This window comes from Salvelinus sp. IW2-2015, linkage group LG18 (assembly GCF_002910315.2).
Source record: "Salvelinus sp. IW2-2015 linkage group LG18, ASM291031v2, whole genome shotgun sequence".
NCBI lineage: Eukaryota > Metazoa > Chordata > Actinopteri > Salmoniformes > Salmonidae > Salvelinus > Salvelinus sp. IW2-2015.
The window spans coordinates 24,134,168-24,157,177 of NC_036858.1; the positions used below are offsets into that span (position 1 = coordinate 24,134,168).

The window sequence follows — 23,010 nt, forward strand, 5'->3', positions numbered from 1 at the left end:
AAAAAAAGAGAGGAGATCCCTCGCTTGCTTCAAACAATGTCTATCCTATTGGCTTATGTAGCCAAGTTTTTTTATTTATTTATTTATTTATTTATTTTACCGTTATTTTACCAGGTAAGTTGACTGAGAACACGTTCTCATTTTGCAGCAACGACCTGGGAATAGTTACAGGGGAGAGGAGGGGGATGAATGAGCCAATTGTAAACTGGGGATTATTAGGTGACCGTGATGGTTGAGGGCCAGATTGGGAATTTAGCCAGGACACCGGGGTTACACCCCTACTCTTTACGATAAGTGCCATGGGATCTTTATGACCTCAGAGAGTCAGACACCCGTTTAACATCCCATCCGAAAGACGGCACCCTACACAAGAGCAGTGTCCCCAATCACTGCCTGGGGCATTGGGATCTTTGTTTAGACCAGAGGAAAGAGTGCCTCCTACTGGCCCTCCCAACACCACTCCAGCAGCACCTGGTAAAGTAATACCAATAGCCTAATATAATGAGCCTAGTGGAAAGCTCTGGTAATTTAACACATTTCTTATGTTATTTTTGCGCATTTTAATATTGCCTATAGGGCGCAAAATAGCTGGGGGGCCTGAGTGAAAAAGTTTGGGAACCCCTGGTCTAAGGGGATGATTGGATGAGTGGGATGACAGTTTTCAGTGTGTGGTCTACAACATTGTCAAATGTGAATTGGAAATGTGCTTTGTATTATGTCTTATGATATTCCCAACCCCAACCAGTTGTAGWGGTTAAGTGCCTTGCTCACGGGCACAACGGAAGTAGATGGCACCTGAGATTCTGATGAAAGCAACCCTCCGGTTGCCGGCTCACTCCAGCCATATTTCCCCCCGGGATCCGAATCAACAACCCTCCAATTACTGTCCAACTTCTCTAATCTTGAGGCTATTGCCGACCCCATGAAAGACTGATAGGTCAGTGTGCTGATTGCTGTAGGGTATTGTTCCTAGTGTACAGTAGGTTGCCGTGTTCATTACCTGCGTCAGGTTCCTGGTTGAAGCGGGCGTAGTGGGTCTGCTCCAGGCTTGGGATGCAGCTCTCTATGGGCACAAAGACATACGTCTCTGGGCACAGGAGGTCTGAAGGCTGGTACTGCCCCTGGAGAGAGAGGGAGGGGGTTGTTATTTTACCATATATAACATAATACTGCAGCAAATTCAGGGGGTGGTCCCTACTGGGACTCAAACCCTGGTCCAGCCAATGTCAATCTTAGCCATTACGCCAAGAGATCCAAACCAACATAATACTGTGGCGTATTCGGGAGGTGGTCCCGACCAGGACTGGAACCCGGGTGCAGCAAACATCAACCCAACACCTCATTTAATACGCTACTCCAAGAGGTTGACACAATATTTTGAGTAATACTTCGAGATCATGGGGAAAGTCCGATTTAAGAAGAAAAGGCTGAAGAGTCTGGTGTAGAGGAAAAGGCTGAAGAGAAAGAAAGAGAATCCAGCAGCAGATACTTGGCCTTTTATCAGAGGCCTGGAGTCAATCACAGGGCTCCAAACAAACACAGATTACACTATAAACAAGCAGGCGCCTCCAACAGGCCTTCTGCACCGTCTCACACACACACACACACACACACACACACACACAGGCACCACACACCGAGCACAGCGAGCAGCAGACGACGAAGACGACAGCACAACACACAACACACACACACACACACACACACACACACACACACACAGTCACTTACATATGCTCTTACATAAACACACAAGGCTCACAAAACAACACATGAACAACACACACGCATGCTCAAACACACGGACACTGATAAACACAAAACAAAATATTATGCAATAAACAAAGCAGGCGCCTACAAGAGAGCTTCTGCACCATCTCAAACACTCATGCATACACACACATGTTCCCACAAATGTTCACACACAACACCTCCCCCATACACACTTGGGTGAGGACGAGGGGCTCCCTCTCACAAAATAAAACCTATTTTGCTATACCATCACTGACTGTGACTTGTCTGTCAGTGGGCCTGCATGGAAACTATGCAGCCTGTTTTCAACAGCAGAATGCCATGAGAACAGACTTGTCTTATCACGGCTCGCAAAAAAATAAAAAAAATAAAATAAATAATCTAAGAAGGGTGGAGCCATTGGGGTCCTGCCCTGGCGGCTGCTTGTCTATACGGTACCCTTGGTCCGGGTTAGGGGACAGGGTAAGGCCATGGACAGGACCAGGGTCATATTCATAAGGGCACATTGTAGCAAAACGTTTTGCAATGGAAAATTAAAACAAGTTCAGGTAGTCGCTCCCTGTTTCAGTCTGTTTTCTTCCATCTGGTGCCAAATGAATACGACCCTGGACATGACACACAAACACAATGGGGACAAACAGAGTCACCAGGGCCAGCTGCAGGGGATGTTTTCGTGAGTTGACTTGAGCCGGTGCCAACAGATTAGTTGCAGTAGACACACACACACAAAATGCATTTTCCTGCTTTCCCCTACACCCACTGATGTTCCCCGACTGTCAACAGTCACCGACACACTATCACACTTCACCACCACTAGTCTATGGGTTCCCTCATCACTGCTCAGCAAAAGCACACCTCCACATGTTTCTCTCACACGCACACACCTGCACACACACACACATATATGCATGTGCACACACAAACACGCACACAAGTGCGCACAAACACGCACACAAGTGCGCACACACATACACACACTGTGCTGGCACTCTTGTGAACAGCCGTGGGCACGGATGAGTAAAGGGACACAAGGAGGGAGGAATAGAGGGAGAAATGGAGAGGGATGTAGATGGAGTGACTAGGCCACAGTTACACTGCGTACCCCCAGAATACTTCTTAAGCAGACAGAGTGAAGTGAACCAACTTGTAAGGGCAGGCCTCTCCCTCTCCGTACTCTCCTATACCATGACAAGAAACAGACACAGGATGACGGAATTTGGAATTTATGCGGGACATTAAACACGTCCATGTTTGTGTTTCAAATGGCACCCTATACCCTATATATTTCACTACTTTTGACCAAGGCCCATAAGTGTTCTGGTGAAAAGTAGTGGACTATATAGGGAATAGGGTACCATTTGGGACGGGCCCTATACTAGATTATTTAGGCCTATTTTTATGTCCCGGTCCAAACTTTAGCCCAGAATAACATCTCTGTGCCTTTAAAGATTTCCATGGTGATGGTATTAAAGTTTAAAGATGTAGAGAGATTGTCTATATAACCACAATGAGAGACAGAGGAGGGTCTGGGCCAATGTTCCCTCTTGTTTTTTTTGGCACTGAGCAAATTTTAGGTTTACTGAGCACAAACTTGAATGTTGTGAAAATTCTGTGCAACTTCCGGCGTGCGTTTACTGTGAACACTGAGGCTGTACACACTAAGTTACAATTTTAACAGTGGACAAGTAGGCTACTATGGCTATTTGATCATAATGTAGACCTACCAGAGTAGCCTACCATTAAAACATTTAGAAAATGTATCTCATAACATTTTAACATGGAAATAGCTATTGAAATAGCTGTTCTAGCTATGCTATAGTCTACAGTAGCAGCCAATGTGTGGTGTTCGATGTAGGCCTACATTCCATAAGCCTTTTTAAAACATGCAGAGCTCGATATTAACCTGTTTAGCTACTTGTCCTTCAGAAAAGGATGTAACTGAAAATGTTGTATTGTGTTGTTTGATGCATGAAACCACTTTACAAAATAAAATTCATTATTATTCTCATATTATTTTTTACAGATAATCAGACAATGTATCGTCTTTGTCTGCCTATTATCTTAGCTTATTCAAGCATGTCTCAAAATACAACATGCCCCTTTAAAAAAACTTTTACCTGACTTTTCAATGATGGCTAAAACTGTACACATTTTGTACTCTTGTAAGAAGCAAATCAGTCCCCCATTGCTGACCAGAAATTAGCTACAACTCATTCACTAGGTACATACAGCTTTGATCTCAAAACAAGCGCATCTACTCAAGACCGCTTGTGCCTGTCAATGCAATAGCATCCTCCTCCGATGCACTCTGCCTAAAACAATATGGCAGACTAAGTCTGGCATAATTTAATTTGTTTCGATATGTTGCATTGAAAGGGACAAATATTAATGTTGATTCGATCACAATTCCCAAAGTAGAGGGAAACATTGATACTATAAACCAGTGGTCACCAACCAGTCGATCACGATCTACTGGTCGATCTCCAAGGCATTCCTAGTCAATCGCCAAACATTTCTGTAAAAACCCAACGATAAAGCATTTGCGTTCCTATTTTTTTCGTCTTATGCTGTTGGCGGTAGGTGCACCCTATTCAGTCTCCCTGCACGGTGGGTAGGCGAAGTGTTCCCATTTTTTCCGGGCCCGGAGAGTAAATCAAGTGCACTATAGGCCTACCACTGGCCAATCAGATGCATTGGCAGGGCAATTCAAGCAAAGCCATTATGCAGTGATAATGTATTGGGCCAATAGCCTGCTGCACAAACCTCATTGCTAAAGTACTGTTTTTAAACGGTTAATGTTGCATAGGCTTACGTTTTTTAAGTKATGTTAAAAATAATCTGCGGGGTAGATCTCGGCTTGAATTTTCACTCAAAGGTATTTTCACTCAAAAGGTTGGTGACCTCTGGTGTAAATTAACATGGCAAATTAGTCAAGTTGAGCAAAGTTCAATCTTGGGGGAGTTCAGTCCTGGGGGAGTTTAGAGAGAACATTGGTCAGGGCACAGTCAGAGAACTCAGCACTCCTACAAAAAGGAAGACAGGAGTGGGAGAGGAGGGACAGAACCCAAAATATGAAAGGACACAGCGATTAGTGGTCTGGAACGAGTGAGAGGAAAGTGATTAGAGAAAGAGTAGGAGGAGGGCGAGGAATCTGGCTGGCCACTATTTGTGTGTCTGTTCCCTTTCCTTATTGGACTTGGCCCCGTTTCCCAAAAGCATCTTAAGGCTAAGTTCATCGGTCTCTCTCTTCTCTTTCTCACTCTCTTTCCCCATTACCTCACTCTTCTCTTTCCTCACTGTTTTCTAACACTCTCCCTGTCCTTTCTTTCTTTCTCTCTCCCTCCCTCCCTCTCGCCTCCTTCACTCTCTTTCTCAATCACTCTCTTCATCATCATTGTCCTCTCTCTTCTCTCCACATCTTTCCCAGGTTGGCATTAAGGCTCTCCCTTACCTCAGTTTCACAATTACTTCTACAGTCAGTCTACCTGGCCAGCGGACCTGTAGACAGTAACAGGAATAGGGTGCCCTTTGTGATACAGCCATCGTCATGTTTTCTGTTGTCCACTCACCTTATCTGTCTCTTATTTATCTAACAACAGCTATCAATATCTACACTGATACCAATAACAGTGTGTTGGAGGAGCCTTGGGAAAGAAGAGCAAAGAATATAATTGCACATCATGGAGAGAAAAGAGAGAGAAAATGTATTTATTCATATAAATCAAATGGTGTCTAGCAATGCTGCTAGCTCAGCAGGTTATAATCAGAAGTAATAGTGCTGGACGGGAAGCCAGGTGATAACGGGCTAACTGAGTCGCGTTCATTCTGTACCGAATGGGGAAAAAACGACTGAAACAGGAAGGSAGTACCTGGAAATGTTCTGTTGCAAAACGTTCTCCGTTACTAATGAACACGGCCCTGGTCTGTGGCGGAGCAGAAAGAAGGGGTGAAAAGTTCTACCCCGTTATGGATAGAGGTCGTGTCCGGTCAGAGCTACTGCCCACTCACCACTGATAGTGAGAGAAACCAACAACTAAAAAGCCCTATTTGTTTTTTTTGTATTTTCTACCCTCAGTTGCTACCCTCTCCTCCTTCTCAGAATGCACAAGGCTGCTTGCTTCCCACACAATTCCATCCATCCATCCATCTCCGTCCCCTCCTCCCTCCCTTGCCTGCCACGCGCACTCCTTCAGACAGATATGGAGATGATGCTGACGACTGACGGCCTCTGCAAGGCTCATTAACTTCACCACAGAGAAACAAAGAAAAGAGAGAAAGAGATTGATAAAGAGTGAGATTGTGTTAGTGTGTTAGAGCGCAAGTGAAAAAGGGTGAAAGAAAAAAGGAGAGCGCGCAGAGGAGACATGGACAAACTTCACAGCACTCGAGCAGCGCCAGCTGATGTCAGGAGTGTGAGAAGAGAGGAAGGGAGAGAGGAGGGATGGAGAAGGGGAAAGAGAGAAATGGAAAGAGGGAAGGGGTGAGAATTAGATGCAGATGAGTGCAGGGACGGTATTTAACATCACGAGACATGAGTTGAGCTGATGGAAGTGATAGGAGAGCTCACAGTGCCGGCATGACTGGGCCCTACCCCTACATGGAAAGAGAGATGGAAAGACAGAGAGTGGGGTGATACAGAAGGGAGAGGTTAGCTGACAGAGGAGGGAAGGAGGGAGAGACAGGAGAAGGACAGAAACTAAGAGGCAGATTCAATCAAACTGTCAGTGAAGGAACACTGATTCAAAAAGACACCCCAGAATTTACATTCAATTGACTTTACTTTTGTTCTCACCCAGTAAATGTTGCCTGTATTCGTGCATTGTAATTTAACCACAGTGCAGGTTTGACTGAATTCTGGAGCGGAATGGTAAGTGGTTGGAAAAATGCAGGGGAGACTGTCCAAAACACTTTCCACTTAACACACACACACAAGCTCCTAAATTACACACACATACATAAACATGCACCCACACCAATTTACAAGCATTAAACCTTACAGAATTAGCAAACACACCAACATTAACTTGTGGCAACACAAAACAAAGACCTCTTTCCAACACACACAAAAGCAGAGCCTCCCTGTCAGAGGACTTTATTACGAACACACTCAAGAGAGACACCAACTGTCACCTAATTCTCTCTCTCACCTCTGGTTAGAAGCAAGGCCCTGGCCCATTCCTGTGATTTATTTGAAAAGCAATTAATCGGAGGCATAAATCGCGTGCTTCGCTGCGGCCATGGAATCCTCGTGAAAATCGACATTGCTGTCTCTCTTTTCTTCTCCTCTGCAGAAGAAAACTGCTGTTTGAGTGCGTTTAGTGCATTGAGAAAGGAATGTGAAGACAGTTCCATTGTATAGTAAGCCATGTAGAGAGAGACTGAGGCAGGCAGGCAGGCAGGCAGGCAGGCAGATCTAGCCCAAGGCTGTATCTATAGCATATCTCAGGTTATGTTGTTGTAAAGTTGGATTAGAGTTGGGTTCTGAACCAGTTTTTGTGGATCTGGATCTGTAACCACTGGTGGTGGGGTACACAGTTATTATGGGATTCAAGGCTTATAGGGTTGTATGCTATGGAGTTTTATGGTTAAAAGTGTTCCCAATGCAGAGTTGGGGATGCATGCTGTGGACCAGTAAAGTAGAGGTACAGTGGGCGGAGCCGGGGCGGCTCCATGTTTCAGTGAGAGGGGTTCCCTGTTCCCCCTCGTTTTACACCCACATCTGGTTCTTATTTCCTGCTCATATCTCCCATTGAGGTTTCAGCCACCCTCCCCCCAGTACAGGGATAGTTGGGGAAGGGGTTGTAGAAGTGTGTGTGTGAAACATTATGCGACCACTTCCAACTCCAGGCTCTCGGGGTCTGTTGTAGATAACAGTAGGTAGAGTGGGTTAAGTTTAGCAATATTTAACTTTCAGGATCACTCCGTCAAGGGAAATATAGAATTATTTCTGACAAAGACATCTACAAACACAACATGTATGTGGACACCTGCTTGTCAAACATCTCATTACAAAATCATGGGCATTAATATGGAGTTAGTCCCCCCTTTGCTGCTATAACAGCCTCCACTCTTCTGGGAAGTCTTTCCACTAGATGCTGGAACATMTCTTCTGGGACTTGCTTCCATTCAGTCACAAGTATTAGTGAGGTCGGGCGATTAGGCCAAACCATTTCTGTATGGACCTCGCTCTGTGCACAGGAACATTGTTAAGCTGAAACAGGAAAGAGTCTACCCCAAACTGTTGCCACAATGTTGGAAGCACAGAATCGTCTAGAATGTCAATGTATGCTGTAGTGTTAAGATTTGTGTATGGTTTCMTAGAAACAAGCATGGCTCAACATACTCCTTTGGCTCAATAGACCCCACTTTCCCCTATCATTCTGCGCAGCTAAATCAAATACAGTACTAAGTAGAGATAAGAAGAGCAAAGAGGTTTGTTAGTAATCTATTCCCTAACAAAGATGGACTGACTGGCTCCACCAATGATTAGAAAACTGGCWGGGTCACTAATGTCATTATCAAGGAATGTAGGCTAAATTAGCTTAGGCAATTAAACAATTGAAACTACAATTACACACTATCGTTCTTACAAACACACAGACAAGGACTTACACTCTCGTATTAACAGCCACATATGGCAATCGCCAGCCAGAGCTCAGAGACAGAGCTCAGTACAGAGTCGTGTTCATTAGGCACCAAACAGAAGACAACGGACTGAAACCAGGAGCGACTACCTGAACTTGTCCAATGAGAAACGCTCATTTTCCGTTGAAGTGTCTTGCTATGTTGTGCTCAAATTAATCCAGACCAAAGCCAGCTCTGACCCAGGGTCACATTCACCAAACCAAGTAAGTGTGTGTGTTTTTAGTTTTACTATCCTTGTGGGGTCTAGAAGTCCTCCTAGGTATACTAAAACAAGGACATTTTGGACAAGGAGGTACATTTAGGCTTAGGGGTTAGGTTTAGGGTTAGGTTAAGGGAAAATAGGATTTTGAAAAGGAATCAATTGTGTCCCCACAAGGATAGTAAAACAAGCATGTGTGTGTGCCACCGACAGCCAAAGCCCAATAAACACTATCTCCTTCCTTACACTCACACACACACAGTTAACAATGACCTCCACTCTCATTCTCCGAGTCTTAGATTCTTAACCTTTTGACACATACCAACACACAGGTGTGATCATTCTACAGTGGTCCCTGCAGAATACGCTCAAACCGCTGTGATTAGAATGCTTATTTAGAAAGTCCAGTTTCGATTGACGCAACAGTCAACTTTTGAGCTGTAAACACGGTTTTCTTTCACAGAAACATTTTGCACAAACACAGTCCTTACAACGTTATGTCCTGAATGTGAKCAGTTTATTTTTGGATGCAATTTTCAGACATTCACAGAAGTGGCAACAGCATAACTAAATCATCCAAACCGGGAAAAAGTAGGCTACATTAGTCCTAGTGCTAACCGAGGAAAAATGTACCAAACAGAAGCAGTCATATTTAGCTAACTCTTGGCTGACAAAACCATAATATGAATTAGCTATTAGAAATTACTATTTACAATTAATCACATCACGGTTGTGCTCACCATTGATCTTAATAATTGAGTAAAACACAAATCGAAYGTAATCTGATGATGGGTAGTTTGTGCGCACTGCCATGTACAGCGCATTCAGAAAATATGCAGATCCCTTCAATTTTTCCACATTTTGTTACGTTACAGCCTTATTCTAAAACTGATTAAATATTTTTTTCCCTTCAATCTACACACAATGTCCCATAATGACGAAGCGAAATGCATTTTTTTTTTTAAACACAGAAATACCTTATTTACATAAGTATTCAGACCCTTTGCTATGTGACTCTAAATTGAGCTCAGGTGTATCCTGTTTCCATTGATCATCCTTGATGTTTCTACAACTTGATTGGAGTCCACCTGTGGAAAATTCAATTGATTGGATATGATTTGGAAAGGCACACACCTGTCTATAAGGTCCCACAGTTGACAGTGCATGTCAAAAGCAAAGCCATGAGTGCGAAYGAATTGTCCYTAGAGCTCCGAGACAGGATTGTGTCAAGGCACAGATCTGGGGAAGGGTTCCAAAACATTTCTGCAGCATTGAAAGTTCAAGAACATAGTGGCCTCCATCATTCTTAAATAGAAAAAGTTTGGAACCACCCAGCCTGACTGAGCAATTGGGGAAGAAGGGCCTTGGTCAAGGAGGTGACCAAGAACCCAATGGTCACTCTGACAGAGCTCTAGYGTTCCTCTGTGGAGATGGGAGAACCTTCAAGAAGGACAACCATCTATGCAGCACTCCACCAAATCAGGCCTTTATGGTACAGTGGCCAGACAGAAGCCACTCCTTAGTAAAAGGCACAATTGGCCACTTTAATAATGGAACACCAGTCACTTWAATAATYTTTACATTTTTCGCATTACTCATTCCATATGTATATACTGTATTCTATTCTACTGTATCTTAGTCTATGCCGCTCTGACATTGCTCGTCCAAATATTTAGATATTCTTAATTACATTCCTTTACTTTAGATTTGTGTGTATTGTTGTAAAATTGTTACATATTACTTGTTAGATATTACTGCACTGTTGGAGCTAGAAACACAAGCATTTCATGCAATAACATCTGCTAAACACGTGTATGTGACCAATAAAATTTGATTTGACGGCCCGCTTGGAGTTTGCCAGAACGCACCAAAAGGACTCTGACCATGAGAAACAAGATTTACCTCTTTGGCCTGAATGCCAAGCGGCACATCTGGAGGACACCTGCCACCATCACGGTGAAGCGTGGTGGTGGCAGCATCATGCTGTGGGGATGTTTTTCAGCYGCAGGGACTGGGAGACTAGTCAGGATCGAGGGAAAGATGAACGGAGCAAAGTAGAGAGAGATCCTTGATGAAAAACTGCTCCAGAGTGCTTAGGACCTCAGACTGGGGCGATGGTTCACCTTCCAACAGGACAACAACCATAAGCACACAGCCAAGACAACCCAGGAGTGGCTTTGGGCCAAGTCTATGAATGTCCTTGAGTGGCCCAGCCAGAGCCCMGACTTGAACATCTCTGGAGAAAGCTGAAAATAGAAGAATGGGAGAAACTCACCAAATACAGGTGTGCCAATCTTGTAGCGTACCTAAGAAGACTCGAGGCTCTAAGAAGACTCGAGGCTGTAATAGCTGTCAAAGGTTCTTCAACAAAGTACTGAGTAAAGGGTCTGAACACTTTTTTATTTTTTTGCAAAAATATATAKAACTGTTTTTGCTTTGACATTATGGGTTATTGTGTGTAGACTGATGAGGGGGAAAAAACTAATGAATCAATTTTAGAAAAAGTCTAACATAACAAAATGTGGAAAAAGTCATTAGGTCTGAATGCATGTTGAAGGGGGTGTGTTGTCTACCATCATTCACTTCTGGAAGTGTACTCGAAAGACGAGTGAATGATACCTCACCTGTGTTATAACATCTTTGGTCTGACAGACTTTTACGTGACACCCAGAATGCATTGTATAATGTCCATAACCATGGCGCCACACATAGCTGSTAAATAGCTTAGCATTAGCTCATCATAATCAGTACAAACTTCAAAAAAGTATTTTACACACATCATATGTGTCCATTACAAACCAATGAAAGAATCGGAATGCATGATTTGTCACCAGACCTTGAAAACATGTGAATAAAACAGTAAATACGTTATGCTCCATACATACATACAAAGATGAATATGTATGAACTTTCCAATTTGTAAGTCGCTCTGGATAAGAGCGTCTGCTAAATGACTTAAATGTAAATGTACATACAGTACATATGGTGTGCTAATGTAGAAACCACAACACAATATACAGAAAATAAGGCACTTACTTTGATTGAAACACACACGTCCAAAGTTATTATTTGTAAGGAAAACATCAATGAAGGCAATGCCAGAAAATGTGACGGGGGYAAAAGTTTGTGGTATACTGCACAAATGTCTGCATACTTGATCTTGGGAAACACTGCTCGGGCTCTCATCGAAGAGAGAAGTACGTACTGTTCAGTAAAGCCTCAAACATAAATTATCCGCAACAGTGAAATGGGCTACTCTATGTGAATTAATGAGGAGGCGCAACACACCTCAATTCAAACTGTTAGAAAATAAAACTTGTTWGAAAATAATTTCAAATARACAAGTTGAAATAGAGCCTATAGATAATTGCKAGGCAATGTGTGTCTTGGTTTGAAGGCAGCACGGGGTAACTGTCCTGTTGCGTAACAATCACATTTTGGAACAGTGAGTGCATTTTGACGTCAAGCGATTAAAAAAAAAGGAGGAGGACCGTTAGGAGGAGGACGCTAGGAGGACCGTTAGAGATATTTGGAACTCACAAGTGAAAAGGTTAAACATGCACACATTCACATTCTCACATGCAAGTGTGTAGCCCAAACTGTTTGGAAGCTATACTGACTTCAGACAAGTCCCAAGACACTCGTGGGGGTCTTAGAGTGTTTGTGACAGTCTCATCATTCCATAGAGAGCCTAATAGTTTGCAGGCCAAACTATTRGGATGCTACAGACAATTTTGTCAGTAGACCCATTTTCGGGATGACCCATGGCCTGACAAACACCACTCTAGCTCTGTCACCTTTCACAGTAAATATGGAAGTGCAACATTGGCCAATGCAGTGGATTCTGATGCATCCAATGCAAAAAAAACAGGTATCTCTAGCTTAAACTGACAGATTGGAGATTTTTTTATTATGCTAATTCGATTTCCACGGGGGTGAGGGCATCGACTCTAGGGGGATAAAATTGGACAAGCTTCAACACACGTTGTGCTTCCGTGAGACTGTATAGCCTGCATGAGGGCTCCGGCAATGGCTGACGTAGTACCTTGTATGCTTTAACAAAACGTTGGGGCACTCATCACAGTAATGTTTTTGTGGAGCACCACGGCTGCTCGGGGGCTACTTCCTTATCYGAGGAGCATGCAAGCCCCGCTTTCTCTACTCCCTCCAACTCCAGGAATTGAAAATAGTAATGGGGTTGCCATAGCGCCGTGTCAACGCTATTAAGTTTAAATCACAGGAAGTTATGCATGCTAGCTGACACGTTAGCCAGGAGGCTKTTTATTCTAAGCTAGGTTAGCCAYCCATTTTGATCACAGGACAGTCTGTTAAGAATAATCAATTGACTTAACACTACGTATACTAAACAAGATAGCTACCCAAGCAACTCCACCGTGGGTGGCAGGAATAGCTAGTAGTAGTTAGCTTGCCTCAGCGAGTTAGCTAACCTGGCTAGCACGCTATGCAGCACTTGTTAACTAGCCATGGTCTCGAAAGTCTACGTAAAACTGGATCATCGAGGTGGGACCCGGACCCTTCTGCGAAGAGAGGCAAGTGGTGCTTAACCAAGGAAGACACAGGGATACCCACATAACCTATTTGCCCTCTCTCTTCGAGTAGCCTCCAGTAACCGMCAACAGAGCGCACAGGAGCCAGGAGGCATTTGTCCAGACCAATGACACAAACCATCTCTTTGTCCCGCAACTGAGACTCAGTCGAGGTACGGGCACTCGGGAGAGGAAGTCACTATAGGAAACGTCAATCCCCCTAAAGAAGGCTACACGATTGTCAAGAGAACATGCACTGCGGACTACTAGGGGGAATTAGGAATTGTTCGTGATTAGAAAACCTATGAGAACCATACAAACTTCAGGACTCAACGTCCAGTGGGTGAGCACACTRTACCACTAAGGGACAGCTTAGTTGGCGCAACTTAAGACAGTCTTGTGAATCGTTCCTGTTCACACCGAGGTAAAGAGTGGCATAATTGAAGGAATGAATCAGAGCTTCACGCTTATTACCTGTGGGAGGTGGTGCTTCCAACGAGGCACGGATTTCATTGGCTTTGTGAGGCATYACTGCAGATCCTTCAACCGAAGTCATGAGAGTATGACTCCCCCTTAGTCTGTTGTACCGTTGTTGACTGACTGAAAGGGAACACACACTCGACCCCCCACCACCACACACTCCCCAAAATGTCGGAACACACAAACACACCCCATCACCTCCGTCTGGTATAAGTCAGTGGTGTGTCAGTCGGCCATGGACAAGTTTGGTGTCAGTCGACCCTGGACAAGTTTGGGTCTGTGTATGGGGGAGATTTACACTAAACCTAGCTGTTTAAACACTGGAGGCCCACGAGGCCTTTTCACCCCACTCAACACTTTACAACAGGACAACCTTCAAATAAATAAAGCAAGACGGGTAACTCTGCCCCCTGGCCCTCACCCCTCTCTCAGGGCCTGCCCCACTACCCATGGCTCCACCCGGCTCCACGTCAGGGCTCCATAGATGACAGGTTCATGACGAGAAAATATTTTTGCAGGATCACATCTCGACAGAGCCCAACAGACCGAGGGCAATGAGCGGCTTTATGGGCATCAAGACTCACAGGGCACTTTTATCTCCCCATCAACTCTCCAGGTCTTTATGGGCAAGGAGGCGGTACAGACTACTACAAACATATAGCCCCCGCCATTGCCCCGTAATATATATATCCCCAACCTCAGCCATTGCCCCTGACATAAAGCCCCAGCCCCCGATATAAAGTCCCAGTCTTCTCCATCTCCCCAGGTCTTTAATGGGCAGGGAAACGATAGACACAAACATATACTGCCCCACATATACTGCCCCAGTCCCAGCCACAGACACACAGCCCCAGCCCTCTTTATGTGAGTGAGTATSACTAGCCTGTGTTATGGCCCCAACTTCTGCCAGCAGTGATTATCAGTTTTCTGGAATCCCCCTCCTCTCCCTAAAAAAAAAGCCTTGCTTGTTTCAGAGAATTCAGACAGAGAGGTGCAGTTTTGAAAAATAAACCAGTCCAAGTTTATGGCAAGGCAAACACCTATGGCTGCCAGATAGCAGGGTCTGGCTCTCCTCAGAGTCACACCAGGTCCAAACTCTCCCTTTCTTTAACCCCTGCGACCCTCACACCCCTTCTCCCTCTCTCTATCCCCCCATCCACGGCCAGTAAAACTCATTGAGTCAATCATTTGACATGGCCCCGTGAACCCTAACCCCTGGCTCATCAACCCTGTCAGCGCCCCCTGGCAGAATGAATTATCCCCAGAACGCAGCACCACACCATGGCTGTTAAGGATTTGTTAAAAACTCGAGTAAAAGAATACAGTGAACAAAAATATAAAAGCAACAATTTCAGAGATTTTACTGAGTTACAGTTCATAAAAGGAAATCAGTCAATTAKATTTTTTATCTATAGATTTCAGTCAAATCAGGAAATCAGTCAATTGGAATGCATTCATTAGGCCCTAATCTATGGATTTCACGACTGGGAATACAGATATACATCTGATGGTCACAGATACCTTAAACAAAAAGTTAAGGGCATGGATCAGAAAACAAGTCAGTATCTGGTGTGACCACCTTTTGCCTCATGCAGCGCGACACAGCTCCTTCGCATAGATTTGATCAGGCTGTTGATTGTGGAATGTTGGCCCACTCCTCTTCAATGGCTGTGCGAAGTTGCAGGATATTGGCGGGAACTGGAACACGCTGTCCTACATCAGAAAACCGCTCGCCCACACAACGCCATACATGCTGTCTGACATCTGCCCGGTACAGTTAAAACCGGGATTCATGAGAGAAGAGCACAATTCTCCATTGTGCCAGTGCCCATCGAAGGTGAGCAATCTGAAGTCGGTTACGACGCCAAACTGCAATCAGGTCAAGACCCTGGTGAGGACAACGAAGCACTCAAATAAGCATCCCTGAGACGGTTTCTGATAATTTGTGCAGAYATTATTCAGCTGTCCGGGTGGATGGTCTCAGACGATCCCACAGGTGAAGCCAGATGTGGGCTGGTGTGGTTATACATGGTCTGCGGTTGTGAGGCCGGTTGGACGTCCTGCAAAATTCTCTAAAACAGCCTTGGAGGCGGCTTATGGTAGAGAAATGAACATTACATTCTCTGTCAACAGCTCAACAGCAACAACGACTCAGACGCAAAGTGGTAGGCCACACAAGCTCACATAACAGGGTCGCTGAGTGATGAAGCGTGTAAAAATCATCTGTTCCAAACTMCCTCTAGACGCAACGGCAGCACAAGAGCTATTTGTCGGGAGCTTCGTGAAACGGGTTTCCATGGATGAGCAGCCGCACACAAGCGTAAGATCATGTGCAATCCCAAGCATCGGCTGGAGTGCTGTATAGCTTGCCAAATCTGGGTTTGGTGGATGCCAGGAGAACGCTACCTGCCCCAAAGCATAGTGCCAACTGTAAAGTTCGGTGGAAGAGGAATAATGGTCTGAGAATGTTTTTCATGGTTCGGGCTAGGCCACTTAGTTCCAGTGAAGGGAAATCTTAACACTATAGCATACAATGATATTCTACACGACTCTGTGCTTCCAACTTCATAGCAATCGTTTGGTGGAAGGCCATTTCCTGTTTCAGCAAGACAATCGGTGTGGAAGAACTTAACTGGCCTGCACAAAGCCCTGACCTCAACCCCATTGAACACCTTTGGGATGAATTGGAATGCAGACTGCGAGCCAAGCGAGCCAAGTAATAAAATAGATAATTAAATAAAGGTTAAATAAAAATAAAAAGGATTGTGTACTAAAAACGTGAATGTGTTTTTGCAGAGCATACAACCATGCCGACAACCATCCATGGAGATTTCTAAAAATTCAAAAAAATAAAAAACTGAAAAGTGGTGCGTACAGATGTATTCACCCTCTTTGCTATGAAGCCCCTAAAAAGATCTGGTGCTACCAATTACCTTCAGAGTCACATAATTAGTTAAATAAAGTCAACCTGTGTGAAATCTAAGTGTCACATGATCTGTCACATGATCCCAGTATATATACACCTGTTCTGAAAGGCTCCAGAGTCTGCAACACCACTAAGCAAGGGGCACCACCAAGGAAGCGGCACAATGAAGACCAAGGAGCTCTCCAAACAGGTCAGGGACAAAGTTGTGGAGAAGTAACAATCAGCGTTGGGTTTTAAAAAAATATCAGAAACCTTGAATATCCCACGGAGCACCATTAAATCCATTATAAAAAAATTGGAAGAATATGGCACCACAACAAACCATTAAACCCAAGAGAGGGCCGGCCACCAAAACTTAAAGAACAGGCAAGGAGAGCATTGATCAGAGATGCAACAAAGAGATCAAAGATAACCCTGGAGGAGCTGCAAAGTTCCACAGAGCTGGGCTTTACAGAAGAGTGGCCAGAAAAAAAGCCATTGCTTTAACTAAAAAATAAGCAAACACATTTGGTGTTCGCCAAAAGGCATGTCGGAGACTCCCCAAGCATATGGACGAAGGTACTTTGATCAGATGAGACGAAAATTGAGCTTTTTGGTGATCAAGGAAAATGCTATGCCGGGCGCAAACCCAACATCTATTATCACCCTGAGAACACCATCCCCACAGTGAAGCATGGTGGTGGCAGCATCATGCTGTGGGGATGTTTTTCATCAGCAGGGACTGGGAAACTGGTCAGAATTGAAAGAATGGATGGRGCTAAATACAGGGAAATTCTTGAGGGAAACCTGTTTCAGTCTTCCAGAGATTTGAGACTGGGACGGAGGTTCACCTTCCAGCAGGACAATGACCCTAAGCATACTGCTAAAGCAACACTTGAGTGGTTTAAGGGGAAACATTTAAATGTCTTGGAATGGCCTACACTAAACCCAGAAAAGCCCAGACCTCAATCCAATTGAGAATCTGTGGTATGACTTAAAGATTGCTGTATACCAGTGGAACCCATCCAACTTGAAGGAGCTAGAGAAGTTTTTCCTTGAAGAATGGGCAAAAATCCCAGTGGCTAGATGTGCCAAGCTTATAGAGACATACCACAAGAGACTTGGGGTGGCTCTACAAAGTATTGACTTTGGGGGGTTGAATAGTTATGCATGCTCAAGTTCCGTTTTTTGTCTTATATCTTGTTTGTTTCACAATAAAAAATATTTTGCGTCTTCAAAGTGGTAGCATGTTGTGTAAATAAAATGATACAAACGCCCCCAAAATCGATTTTATTTCCAGGTTGTAAGACAAAAAATAGAAAAAATGCCAAGGGGGGGTGAATACTTTCGCAAGCCACTGTATGTAATTATTGGTAGAGAGTGACGTCATATTTTTCGACATACTGTTTGCCTACCGTAGGTGACATGAGTCTCACTAGTTTTTTTTATTTTCACTGAATCTCTGTTTGGGTATTGGTTAGACTACAATTATACAATCAAGGTGTAGAAATGTTATGCTCTTAGTGTAACCTTTTATTTAACTAGGCAAGTCAGTTAGGAACAAATTCTCATTTTCAGGGACAGCCTACGCCTTCCTCTCCATTGGGGAATTGAACTCCGGTCTACCGCGTGCCCGAACAACACGGGATTCTTTAGCTGAATAGCCTAGTACTGTAACCTACTCCTGACCTTCACATTGTACAGCGCCATATTTTCCATTCCATCCTTATTTATTTTAAACCTCTAACGAGTCACAAACCCGGATCCGGGAWCCCCCCCATCAAAAAAGCTGACTAGCATAGCCTAGCCTAAAGCGACAGGGATATCATATAATAAAAGGTTCATGAAATCACAAGTCCAAGACACCAAATGAAAGATACACATCTTGTGAATCCAGCCATCATTTCTGATTTTTAAAATGTTTTACAGGGAAGACACAATATGTATTTCTATTAGCTAACCACCATAGCAAAAGACACAACTTTTTTTTCCCACCATTTTTTTCCTGCATAAGTAGCTATCACAAATTCGACCAAATAAAGATATAAATAGTCACTAACCAAGAAACAACTTCATCAGATGACAGTCTGATAACATATTTATTGTATAGCATATGTTTTGTTCGAAAAATTTGCATATTTCAGGTATAAATCATAGTTTTACATTGCAGCCACCATCACAACTCTCACCAAAGCAACTAGAATAACTACAGAGAGCAACGTGAATTACCTAAATACTCATCATAAAACATTTATGAAAAATACACAGCGTACAGCAAATTAAAGACAAAGATCTTGTGAATCCAGCCAATATTTCAGATTTTTTAAGTGTTTTACAGCGAAAACACAATTTAGCATTATATTAGCTTACTACAATAGCCAACCACACAGCAGCATTGATTCATGCACGTTAGCGATAGCGAATAAACCAGCAAAAGATATAAACATTTTCACTAACCTTCTCAAAACTTAATCAGATGACAGTCCTATAACATCATATTACACAATACATATATTGTTTGTTCGAAAATGTGCATATTTAGCGGCACAAATCGTGGTTATACAATGAGAATAGTAGCCAAGCTGCCAACAAAATGTCGGGAGAAATCTTGGGAGAGGCACCTAATCTAATCAATAACTAATCATAAACTTGACAAAAAAATACAGGTTGGACAGCAAATGAAAGATACATTAGTTCTTAATGCAACCGCTGTGTTAGATTTTTAAAATTAACGTTACTACGACATACATCGTGCGTTAAAGCGAGACCGCACCGAAATTAATGGCGGAATAGTAGTGTAACATTTTTCAACAGAACAACGAATTAACATCATAAATAGTTCTTACTTTTTGATGAGCTTCCATCAGAATCTTGTGCAAGTTGTCCTTTGTCCAGAATCATCGTTGCTCGGTTGTAGATTGTCGTCTTCAACTTAGGAATTAGCAGCAAACATTAGCTATGTGGCCCAGACGTGTCCAACTCTTCATAACGCAGCACAAAGAAAATTCCGAAAATCGCAATATACTGATATAAACTGATATAACTCGGTTTAAAATAACTACATTATGATGTTTTTAACACCTATATCGAATAAAATCAGAGCCGGATATATCTAAGGCCTATAACGAGAGCTTTTCAGAATGCCATCCTGAGGTCTGTCTTGCGCCATGACGAACGTTGAAAAGAGTGCACCCCCCGTTCCAAGAGCCTTTATATGGCCTCAGATCTACCTAGCAACCCCATTCCAATTCTCACTGCTTACTGACATCTAGGGGAAATCGTATGCAGTGCATGTCGACTCATAGATGACATGCAAATTAATAAACTGACCCTGGAACAGAGTGCCCGATTTCAGATTTTTCACTTCCTGACGGGAAGTTTGCTGCAACTTGAGTTCTGTTTTACTCACAAATATAATTCAAACAGTTTTAGAAACTAGAGAGTGTTTTCTATCCAATAGTAATAATAATATGCATATTGTACAAGCAAGAATTGAGTATGAGGCAGTTTAATTTGGGAACGAATTTTTACAAAGTGAAAACAGCACCCCCATATTGACAAGATTAAAAGCATTTTGAAGTTAGAAGCAATAGGATCTGAAGGAATAACTATTTCAGCATCGTTTCGCACTTCTATGAAACAGGCATGGGGACTGGTCTTGATAAATCAATGAGATTTTTATTTTCACTGAATCTCCGTTTGGGTATTGGTTACACTACAATTAGGGTGGGGAAAGGTTATGCCCCTTAGATATTAATTTAGAATCCTCCAATCCTCTTATGATCTTAGTATTGTAGCCTACTCCCGACTATCACGTTGTACAGCACCATATTTTCCGTTCCATCCTAACGGAAACCCTGAGGGTTTCATTTTTCATTTTTCTTGGAATAGAAACACCATAATATTAGTCAAATCAATTAAGCTAAATTTTTAAAAATCAATCCCATATACTATGTTTTTACAAAAAAGGTTTTACATTTTCTAGTGATGCCAATATTGAAGACTATCAAATTATTTTCAAAAATGCCCTCTGGTGGTCAAACTAGCACTAACTTGCATTAATGGTAAAAATGGCTGACAATAAAATAGCGTGCCATAGAATTCTGTTCTAGCCCGCAAGGTGTGCTGCAGTATGACGCAACTTTTAAAGGAGGAACCACTGTACCTGTATTTGACATTGTATTATTTCGCTGAACACTAGATGGTTTAATTTTATTTTTGGCATTGAAATGAGGCTACTCAGGCGAGAAAAAATGTGTAGCCCTGTTGGAAAATTGAAATGTACTGTTTGAAAATATGAATAATTTTTTTTTACAACAATTTTTTTTTAGATGTGAATCACATTTTTATTTGGCGTACCCAGTTCGGGAATACCTGATCTAGTGGAAAGCCTTCCCAGAAGAGTGGAGGCTGTTATAGCAGCACAGGGGGGCACCAACTCCATATTAATGCCCATGATTTTGAAAAGAGATGTTCGACGAGTAGGTGTCCATATACGTTTGGTCATAGCACAGTCGTCATTGCGGTAATTTAACAGAGAACGCACGCACACACCACAATAATTAAAGAAATCAGATCCTAAACAAATAGAACCCACTATAAAAATCACTCTGCTGCACAATAGAGAAAGAATAATATGACATTCCAAACAACAGTGGGGCGGTAGGTAGCCTAGTGGTTAGAGCGTTGGGCCAGTAAACTTAAGGTTGCTGGATCGAATCCCTGAGCTGACAATCTGTCGTTCTGCTCCTGAACAAGGCAGTTAACCCACTGTTCCCTTGTAGGCCATCATTGTAAATAAGAATTTGTTCTTAACTGAAAAGAAAAAACAACAAAAAAGAAAAAATAGTGTGGCAATGGTTTCTCTCACTAAAATAATATTATTCATTTGGACAATATGCAATGGTCAAACAATATACACATCATAATCTTACCCCTCAAAAAGCCTTTGACTGGCTACCTATAAATTCCTCAAATTCACTCACTGTCACTCTTAATCTGAGCAGAGAGATGCACATCTAAGTGACACATAGAATGTGAGGTCCCACACATGGCTAGAAAGAGTGAAAAACAACGAATGAGTAGGACAAGCTGAGTCCTGCGAGTCGCACTACTAAGCTGAGCATGTTGCTACCTGCCACTGAATACCTTGAGGTTTACACAGAAAGAGATGGAAGGTTAGGAAAACACACACAGTGGAGGAGAGAGGAGCAGGAAGGACTAAAAAAAGAGAGAACCGACTGGACTGTTCATTCTAGCAATAGGAGATAAAATAATGGACAGTACAAGCGAAAGGCCCGCAAACGAAGACAAATATGCTGAACAAATATATAAATGCAACATTCAACGATTTTACTGATTTACAGTTCATATTAAGAAATCAGTCAATTGAAATTAATTCATAAGGCCGTAATCTATGGATTTCACATGAATGGGCAAGGGCGCAGCCATGGGTGGGCCTGGGAGGGCATAGGCTCCACCCACTTGGAAGCCAGGRCCAGCCAATCAGAATTAGTTTTTCCCCACAAAAATGGCAATATTACAGACAGAAATATGCCTCCAAAGTGGTTTTAGAGAATTTGGCAGTACATCCAACTGGCCTCACAGCCGCAGACCACGTGCAACCGTGCCAGCCCAGGACCTTCACATCCYGCTTCTTCAACTGCGGGATCGTCTGAGATCTACCACCCTGACAGCTGATGAAACTGTGGGTTTGCATAACCGATGCATTTCTACACAAACTGTCAGAAACCGTCTCAGGGAAGCTCATCTGCGTGCTTGTCGTCCTCACCAGGGTCTTGACCTGACTGCAGTTCGGCATCGTAACCGACTTCAGTGGGAAAATGCTCAGCTTCAATGTCCACTAGCACACTGGAGAAGTGTGCTCTTCATGCATGAAACTCAGTTTCAACTGTACTGGTCAGATGGCAGACAGCTTATATGGCGTTGTGTGTGCGAGCAGTTTGCTGATGTCGACGTTGTGAACAGAGTGCCCCACGGTGGTGGTGGGGTTCTGGTATGGGCAGGCATAAGCTATGGACAATGAACACAATTGCATTTTATCGATGGCAATTTGAATGCACAGAGATACTGTGACGCAATCCTGAGGCCCATTGTCGTGCCATTCATCCGCTGCCATCACCTCATGTTTCAGCATGGTAATGCATGGCCCCATGTCACAAGGATTTGTAAACAATTCCTGAAAGCTTAAAAAGTCCCAGTTTTCTGGTGGCCTGCATACTTACCAGACATGTCACCCATTGAGCACGTTTGGGATGCTCTGGATTGACGTGTACGACAGCGTGTTCCAGTAACCGCCAATATCCAGTAACTTTGCACAACCATTGAAGAGGAGTGGGACAACATTCCACAGGCCACAATCAACAGTCTGATCAACTCTATGCGAAGGAGATGTGACGCACTGCATGAGTCAGCACCCTTATCATTTTTGTAAGGTATCTCTGACCAACAGATTGTATATC

At 43.2% G+C, this 23,010-nt stretch overlaps 1 pseudogene; it reads right to left on the minus strand.

Moving 5' to 3' along the window:
* LOC139029197 (arginyl-tRNA--protein transferase 1-like) overlaps positions 1-23,010 on the minus strand; it is a 196,177-nt pseudogene that overhangs the window by 59,847 nt on the left and 113,320 nt on the right.